Source organism: Enhydra lutris, unplaced genomic scaffold (assembly GCF_002288905.1).
Source record: "Enhydra lutris kenyoni isolate GAN:26980312 unplaced genomic scaffold, ASM228890v2 scaffoldscaffold3, whole genome shotgun sequence".
Lineage (NCBI taxonomy): Eukaryota > Metazoa > Chordata > Mammalia > Carnivora > Mustelidae > Enhydra > Enhydra lutris.
The window spans coordinates 27,290,330-27,299,547 of NW_019154087.1; positions in this window are offsets into that span (position 1 = coordinate 27,290,330).

Consider the following 9,218-nt stretch of genomic DNA (forward strand, 5'->3'; position numbering starts at 1 on the left):
GTGTGTGTGTGTGTATAAGTATATATATATATATATATATGAGGCAAAACTCACATAAAATAATTTCAAAATGTATACATATTTATATATATAAAAATATATAAAATATAAGGAATAGATATTAACCAACACTTATGTAATACTAGAAGTCCTAGCCTCAGCAATCAGGTAACAAAAAGAAATAAATGGCATCCAAATTTAGGGTATATTTTGGTCTGTTAGAAGAAACTGTATCCCAAAATTTTGAATAAAGAAAAACTTATATATATACAAAAAATAAGGTTAAATACAATGAAGGGATAGAATATGACTGTAAAAATGAAAATTAAAAAATATTTTAAAAAAGGAATTGATGGGGCACCTGGGTGGCTCAGTGGGTTAAGCCTCTGCCTTCAGCTCAGGTCATGATCTCAGGGTCCTGGGATCAAGCCCCACTTTGGGCTTTCTGCTCGCAGAGAGCCTGCTTCCCCCTCTCTCTCTGCCTGCCTCTCTGCCTACCTGTGATCTGTAAAATAAATACATAAAATCTTAAAAAAAAAAAGTAATTGATAAAGTAAGATGTTGCTTGAAAAAGGAGAGAAGAAAAAATTTAAAAAATAGAAAAAGAAAAAAATTAAGAAAATTTTAAAAATTCTGCCCAAGGCAGAATTGCACCATGCTTGCCAGGGGCCAGGCTATGTAATCTGTTCGGGTTTGCTCTTGGTAGCTTTTGTTCCCTGAACACTTTCTGTATCACTTTGGAGGATGAGAATGAAGATGGTGGCCTCCCAATCTCCACCCCAGAGGAGCCAAGAGCTCGGTGGCCACCCCTTCAGTGAGCCCTCAGAAAAAAGGAGTCAATCACACCTGTCTTCCTGGTCTCTGACCGTGCTCTGTGCTCACCTGGCCTGTGACTGAGCGTTTCTATTTCTGGCACATGGCCCCACTTAGAGTTTCTAAACCCAGCAGTTTCCTGCAGTGCACTCCCATGCCACTCTTCCCAGTGGAGGAAGGGGAGGTGTCCGCAGATCTGCTACTTGTGGGGTCCCTGCTCAAAAAGTAGTGGCCTGGGGCACCTAGGTGGCTCAGTGGGTTAAACCTCTGCCTTCAGCTCAGGTCATGGTTTCAGGGTCCTGGGATCGAGCCCTGCATGGGGCTCTCTGCTCAGCAAGGAGCCTGCTTCCCCCTCTCTCTTTCTGCCTGCCTCTCTGCCTACTTGTGATCTCTCTGTCAAATTAAAAAAAAAAAAAAAAAAAGTAGTGGCCTGACTGTGCTACGTATCATGGTTTTTGGCAACCCTGAGCTGAGAGACCCCTCCTCAGCTCTATCTTTGCAGCTGGCCTCCCCACTCTGATACCTGAGAGCTCTGTTACACTCAGGCACCACTGGTCTATCAGTGACCCTGAGGGTCCTGAGACCACACTGTCTCAGGGAGGGCTCCACCCTCTGCTTAGCCACTGGAGCAATGTCCCTCTGTGGAGAGGACCTCTAATAGTTCTGATTTTGTGCTCCACTGCTCTATCACTTGCCAGTAGCTGGCTGATGGAGGCTCTCTCCCGCCACAGATTATCTTCCCATATATATTGACTGGGATTCACTTCTCCTTCCAGACAGTGATTGCTTTTCTATTCATAGAATTCCTGCTATTCTTCTCTTTGGTCTCCTGTTGAGTTTTTAGGTGTTCAGAATGGTATAACTATCTAGCTGAATTTCTGGGACCAGACAAAATTTAGGTTTTCTACTCCTCTGCCATCTTGCTCCTCTCTCCAAACATATACCTATTTTCAAACTAAAATATTTGTATTATTATCTCTGCTATATGGATGAGGATGCTAAGTGAAAAGGAAGCTAAATGACTTACCCAGGGTTACTCAGCTAATAACGGAAATTGGGATTTAGGTCCAGGTAATCAAATTCGAGTCTTACCTCCTAAATATTATGCCAGAAATAAAAGAAGTTTGAAGTATAAAGACCAAGAGACTATAAAAATGACAAGTCAGACTTGAAAAATAACCAGAAGCAGTATTTTCAGAAAAAAAAAAAGTAGAGTAATTGAAATTTCAACTCTTAGAATAGGTTTAATACCCAGTAGACACAGCTGAAGCAAGAATTAGAGCAGTGGTAAACATAAAGAAATTCTGAATGTAGCACAGAGAAATGTAAAATATGAGAGTCTATGAAACATAGAAAGAAACATGAGTAAGTCTAACGTCTAATTGGAGCTTGAGTTCAATTTATTGCCTCTAGGTTCCAAATGCACTTTTTAACATACAAGCATACCTCATTTTATTGCTTCACAGATACGGTATTTTTTACAAATTGAAATTGTGGCAACTGTGCATTGAGCCAGTCCATCAGCTCTATTTCTTTCTTTCTTTTTTTTTTTTTTCAGATTTATTTATTTATTTATTAATAAACATATAACGTATTTTTATCCCCAGGGGTACAGGTCTGTGAATCGCCAGGTTTACACATTTCACAGCACTCATGATAGCACATATCCTCCCCAATGCCCATATCCCCATTACCCTCTCCCATCTCCCCTCCCCACAGCAACCCTCAGTCTGTTTTTTGAGATTGAGTCTTTTATGGTTTGTCTCCCTCCCAATCCCATCTTCTTTCATTTTTTTCTTTTCCTACCCTCCAACCCCCCACATTGCATCTCCACTTCCTCATATCAGGGAGATCATATGATAGTTGTCTTTCTCTGATTGGCTTATTTCACTAAGCATAATACCCTCTAGTTCCATCCACGTTGTCGCAAATGGCAAGATTTCATTTCTTTTGATGGCTGCATAGTATTCCATTGTGTATATATACCACTTCTTCTTTATCCATTCATCTGTTGATGGACATCTAGGTTCTTTCCATAGTTTGGCTATTGTGGACATTGCATCAGCTCTATTTCTAACAACAGTATTTACTCACTTTGTATCTCTGTGTCACAGTTTGGTAATTCTTTTTTTTTTTTTTATTAAATTTTTAATTTTTTTCTTTTAGTGTTCCAAGAGTCATTGTTTATGCACCACACCCAGTGCTCCATGCAATATGTGCCGTCCTTAATACCCACCAACAGGCTCACCAAACCCCCACCCTCCTCCTCTCCAAAACCCTCAGTTTATTTAGTTTGTTTCTCAGAGTCCACAGACTCTCATGTTTCGTCTCCACCTCCAATTTCCCCCAACTCACTTCTCCTCTCCATCTCCCAATGTCTTCAGTGTTATTCCTTATTCTCCACAAGTAAGTGAAACCATATGATAATTGACTCTCTCTGCTTGACTTATTTCACTCAGCATAATCTCCTCCAGTCCCGTCCATGTTGATACAAAAGTTGGATATTCATTCTTTCTGATGGAGGCATAATACTCCATTGTATATATGGACCATATCTTCTTTATCCATTCGTCCATTGAAGGGCATCTTGGTTCTTTCCCCAGTTTGGTGATTGTGGACATTGCTGCTATGAACATTGGGGTACAGGTGGCCCTTCTTTTCACTACATATGTATCTTTGGGGTAAATACCCAGTAGTGCAATTGCAGGATCATAGCAAAGCTCTATTTTTAATTTCTTAAGGGATCTCCACTGTTTTCCAAAGTGGCTGCACCAACTTGCATTCCCACCAACAGTGTAAGAGGGTTCCCCTTTCTCCACATCCTCTCCAACACTTGTTGTTCACTGTCTTGTTAATTTTGGCCATTCCAACTGGTGTAAGGTGGTATCTCAATGTGGTTTTGATTTGAATTTCCCTGATGGCTAATGATGATGAACATTTTTCCATGTGTCTGTTAGCCATTTGTATGTCTTCTTTGGAGAAGTGTCAGTTCATGTCTTCTGCCCATTTTTTGATGTGATTATCTGTTTTGTGTTGAGTTTGAGGAGTTCTTTATAGATCTTGGGTATCAGCCCTTTGTCTGTAGTGTCATTTGCTAATATCTTCTCCCATTCCTTGAGTTGCCTCTTTGTTTTGTTGGCTGCTTCCTTTGGTGTGCAGAAGGTTTGATCTTGATGAAGTCCCCAAAGTTCATTTTTGCTTTTGTTTGCTTTGCCTTTGGAGATGTGTCTTGAAAGAAGTTGCTCTGGCCCAGTCGAAGATGTTACTGCCTATGTTCTCCTCTAGGACTTTGACAGATTCCTGCCTCACGTTGAGGTCTTTTATCCACTGTGAGTTTATCTTTGTGCATGGGCAGTTTGGTAATTCTTACAATATTTCAATTTTTTTTCATTATTATATTTGTTACGGTGATCTGCAATCAGTGATAATGGCTTGCTCAAAGTTCAGATAATGGTTAGTATTTAAAAAAAATTTTTTTACAAGATTTTATTTATTTGACAGACATAGATCACAAGTAGGCAGACAGGCAGGCAGAAAGAGAGAGAGGGAGAAGCAGGCTCCCTGCTGAGCAGAGAGCCCCATGCAGGGCTTAATCCCAGGACCCTGAGATCATGACCTGAGCTGAAGGCAGAGGCTTAACCCACTGAGCCACCCAGGTACCCCAATGGTTAGTATTTTTAAATTTAGGTACATGCATGGCCTTTTTGGACATAACAGTGTTGCACACTTAATAGACTACGGCATAGTGTAAACATAACTTTTACATGCACTGAGAAACCAAAAAATTAATTTGATTCACTTTACTGCAATACTAACATTATTGTGGTGGTCTGTAACCAAATTGACTATATCTCTGAGGTATGCCTGTATCCTTTGTGAGAAACACCTGAATTCCTTTAAGCATTTCTTTTTTTCTTTTTTTTTTTTTAAGATTATTTATTTATTTATTTGACAGAGAGAGAGAGAGAGAGATCACAAGTAGGCAGAGAGACAGGCAGAGAGAGAGGAGGAAGCAGGCTCCCCGCCGAGCAGAGAGCCCCCCGACGTGGGGCTCGATCCCAGGACCCTGAGATCATGACCTGAGCCGAAGGCAGAGGCTTTAACCCACTGAGCCACCCAGGTGCCCCCCTTTAAGCATTTCTTATGAGCATAATGTTAAGCTTTCTCAGTAGAGGGTAATGGGGGGATATTGTAGGAAAACGAAAAAGTTCTCTAGCAGTTCATGGTGTGGACTGTTGTTTGCCTGGTATGGACTGTTGTTTGCCTGGTATGGGTCTAAAGACATTCAGTAAATGTCCATAGGCCTACAACACAATTCATAGGAGACTTTGCCGCCTTGGCCAGGTGATCATCTCTCTGCAGCCCCCTTGACATGGAAACCAATGTTTCTGTATGACCTATATACAGTTTCCTGTGTACTGGAGTGTCTTACACCAGAACCCACTTCTACAAGCCTCAACACAGCCTGTGTGCCTCCCACTTGTAGTCCAGAGGTCCATATAGAGCTGCCACTTCTTCTGCAAATAAATAGGTTACCTGCAAAGAAACAATAAGTAGATCAACTCAAGAACAAAAATGAAATATTTCTCAATAAATCCTGGAAACAGAAGATAGTAGAATATTATCTTCAATGCACTGAGGAAAAATAACTATCACCCTGGAATACTATATCAAGAAAAAGATCTTTCAAGAATAAGGATGAATGTCATGGATAAATGTGAAGAACATTATACCGAAAAAGAGAAGTAAAAAAACATAGTGTGCAAGTCCATTTGCAGGACATTCAAGAAGAGACAAAATTAAACTATGGTGATAGAAATCAGAAACGTGGTTACCTGGGATGGGGATAATTTGATTAGAAAGATGCACAAGGAAACTTTCTAGGATTAAATGTCCTATATCTTAATGGGGTTAGTGATTACACAAGTATATATACATTTGCCAAACTCACTGAACTGTACATTGTGATGGCTGATTTTTTTGGTTAACTTGACTAGGACACAAGATGCCCAGATAAGTGGTTATACATTTCTGGGTGTGTCTGTGAAGATGCTTCCAGAAGAGATTAGCATTTGAATGGGTAGGCTAAGTAAATCAGATTGTCCTCCCAGTTGTGACTCAGCATCCTCTAATCTGCTGAGGACCTAAATAGAACAAAAAGGCATTGGAAGGGAGAGTTTGCTCTCTGCCTGACTACCTAAACTAAGACATGGGTGGGTGTTCTTCCAAAGCTGTTTGAAATACAAATATCCTTTACAAGATAGTGCAGAACAAAAGTATGCAGGGCCTCTGCTCACAAGATGTTCAGAAATATGAGATCCATGGGGAATTGTGCCCCAATATTTCAGAACAAATTGGGTATGTGAATATTTTTCACTGTAAAACGTATGATATTGAATACAGATCCAAAGTTACCATTCAAATTGAGATGTGCTGTAAGTATAAAATTTACAAGATTTTGAAACCTTGTATTAAAGAATGTAAAATATCTCAATAATTACATTGAATATGTTAAAATGATAGTATTTTTTATATATTGGTTTAGATAAAATGTATTAAATTTATTTCACCTGTTTCCTTTTGCTCTTTTTTTTTTTTAAAGATGTTATTTATTTATTTGACAGAGAAAGAGATCACAAGTAGGCAGAGAGGCAGGCGGAGAGAGAGGGGGAAGCAGGCTCCCCGCTTAGCAGAGAGCCTGATGTGGGGCTCAATCCCAGGACCCCGAGATCATGACCTGAGCTGAAGGCAGAGGCCCCAACCCACTGAGCCACCCAGGTGCCCCTCTTTTTTTTTTTTTTTCTTAAGGAATCTCCATGCCCCATGTGGGCCTGGAAGTCATGGCCCTGAGAGCAGGAGTCACATGCTCTCCTGACTGAACCAACCAGGTGCTCCTCTTTACTTTTAAAAATGTGATTACTAGATATTGTCAAACTTATGAGTCATGCATTATATTTCTACTGAATAGCTCTGGAAGTCTAATTTTTATTGGACAGCCTAGAATGATCAATTAAGCTAATGAATAGAAACTGAGAGAGAAGATTTTCTTTGTTGGAATGCCCTAGCAAAGAGAGATGGAGGCAAAGTTTAATTGTTAATGTTTTCTTTGGGAGGTAAGATCCCAGAATAGTGAGAGTGTAGGAAAAGAGAAGTGAGTCAGAGAAAGTAGGAAAGCACCTTTAGGCAGTTGCTAGGAAAGTCTGATTCTAGTTTTTGTGACATGCTGCCTCATCTGAGATTTAAAGTGATGATAGAAGCCAGAATAACCATGGGACTGATTGGGTAGGCCTGGATCCTGGGGCTACTGAGGCCCAAGTGGATTGCATGTTGGGTTGTTTTGATTTATTGGGTTATGTTGATTGTAATTTCCCATTGACAGTTAACACTGGGCATGGAAGTGGTTAGAGATGTTCCACTGACTCCCCAAGTTTCCGAACTCCGAACCGAATCCTCCTTTCATTCATTAGGCTGTAGCAACTCCAGCTTCACCTGGCTATCAGAATGCATTACCCAGCAAGTACATCAACTCTGTTTTTACCTGTTTGTCCAATAGCATGAGGAACCCAAAGTGACTCCAAAATATTAGTCACAACTTCCAATTGGGTGGAACCCTGTATCTTTCCCACCCCTGGAATTAAGACTTCTGACCTAACAGAGTGAACAGTTTCAGGAATAGGAAAGACAAATTCCATTAGTGAGTCACTGATAATGATGATGAGAGAGGCAACAGCCACTTCTACATCTTGTTTCTTATACCTCAGTTTTCTAGTTCTGGGAGACACAGCACAAAAACTAGCCAGAGAATCAGTGTATATACTGTATCCTGAAGGAAAGGGCTTCAACCTCACAAGATACTGTCCTCTAGCTGACACCTAAGCTGAAATTTCCACTGTTTCAGTGTTTGTTTTGTTTTGTTCTGGATGGCTGCTCCTGGCTGATAAGGTACTTGGTAAAATTAGTGATTCTTAAGTTCATGAGGCCTTTTTCACATTTCTTTTGACATTGAGTGGGTCTATTTTCTAAGGCAATGTCATAGGGATACCATTTCAAAAGAAAGAATTCTATAACTTTAGGATGGTGCTATGGAGACACTGCAGTCAAGGAAGGCAGAACATTTTCAGACATTGTATTAATTCCAGTAAATCAATATGATGGCCCCAACAAGGGGCAAAGGGTCGAGGGTAATCAACCTGCTAATAGGTGGTTGGCTGGTACCATTATCTAGAACTCAGCATCAGTCTCTGCTTCTGGCTGGTTGGGCAACCAGTGAAGGCAGTAAGTAAGATCGTCTTTGGTGAGAGAAGTCCCATGTTGTTGGGTCTGCTTGGCTTTCATCTTTGCTCCTATGATCACTTCCTTCATGCGTTCAATGTCAAGTACTGGAGTGGTGCACAGAGAAACTGGCTAAAATCCAAAGGACTGGGCTTTCTGTGTACTTGATTTTCCAGACCCTCCTCTGTGGTACATGTTGTTTTTTGAGCATTAATGTGAGACACAACAAAACTGCATGTGTTGTGCCCACTCCTATAGTGTCCATCCACATATTATCTACCCAGACCTCCATGTCACCCATTTTCCACCCTCATTTAAGGTTCTCCCCCTCTTTTTAAAGATTTATTTATTTTAGAGAGAGAGCGTGTGAGAGTGAGTGAGCACAAACATGGGAAGGGGCAGAAAGAGAGGGAGAAAAGCAGACTCCCTGTCAAGTGTGGAGCCCAACATGGGGCTCCAACTTATGACCCAAGGTCATGACCTGAGCCGAAATCAAGAGTCAGACACTCAACCAACTGAGCCACCCAGGCACTTCTTTCTCTTTTACAGCCCTTTTAAGGCCCCAACCAAACAAGACTTTTGGCTCAGCTCAGATGTTCAATATATAACTATAGCTCAGGCTACCTCTCCTATCACATGAAGTGAAAAATCAAACACAGGTCTCACAACTTTGTGTAATGAGATTTGCTCTCATCAGTGTCATGGAGGGCCATTCCTGAATGGTGCTGTAATGTGGCTGGCAGCTATACTTTTACAGTCAGTTCCAATATATTCTACCAGCAGCCTACATGTGAATCAGGCCTGTGTTAGTTGGTCATAAGGAACTCCCCATGAGGTCGTTGGTATAGCAAAGTAAGTGACATGGAAGGCTACACCACCTATTCTTATAGTTTACTTGAGTGCCTTGGGCTTTGCTTGAGCCTGAATATATCACTTCCTACATACAATGGGACATTGATGCTTCTGCCCAGCTTTATGACTTGGTTGCTTTGATAATCCTCTGCTCAGGCTGCATAGTCCTTTAATGTACCACGGTCAGATGTTTGGTATTTGGTAAGACCCAGTAGCATACTAGGACATATTTTTCAGAGTAGTTTTTTATGGTGAAGTGCATAGCTTTGTTATAGAATATA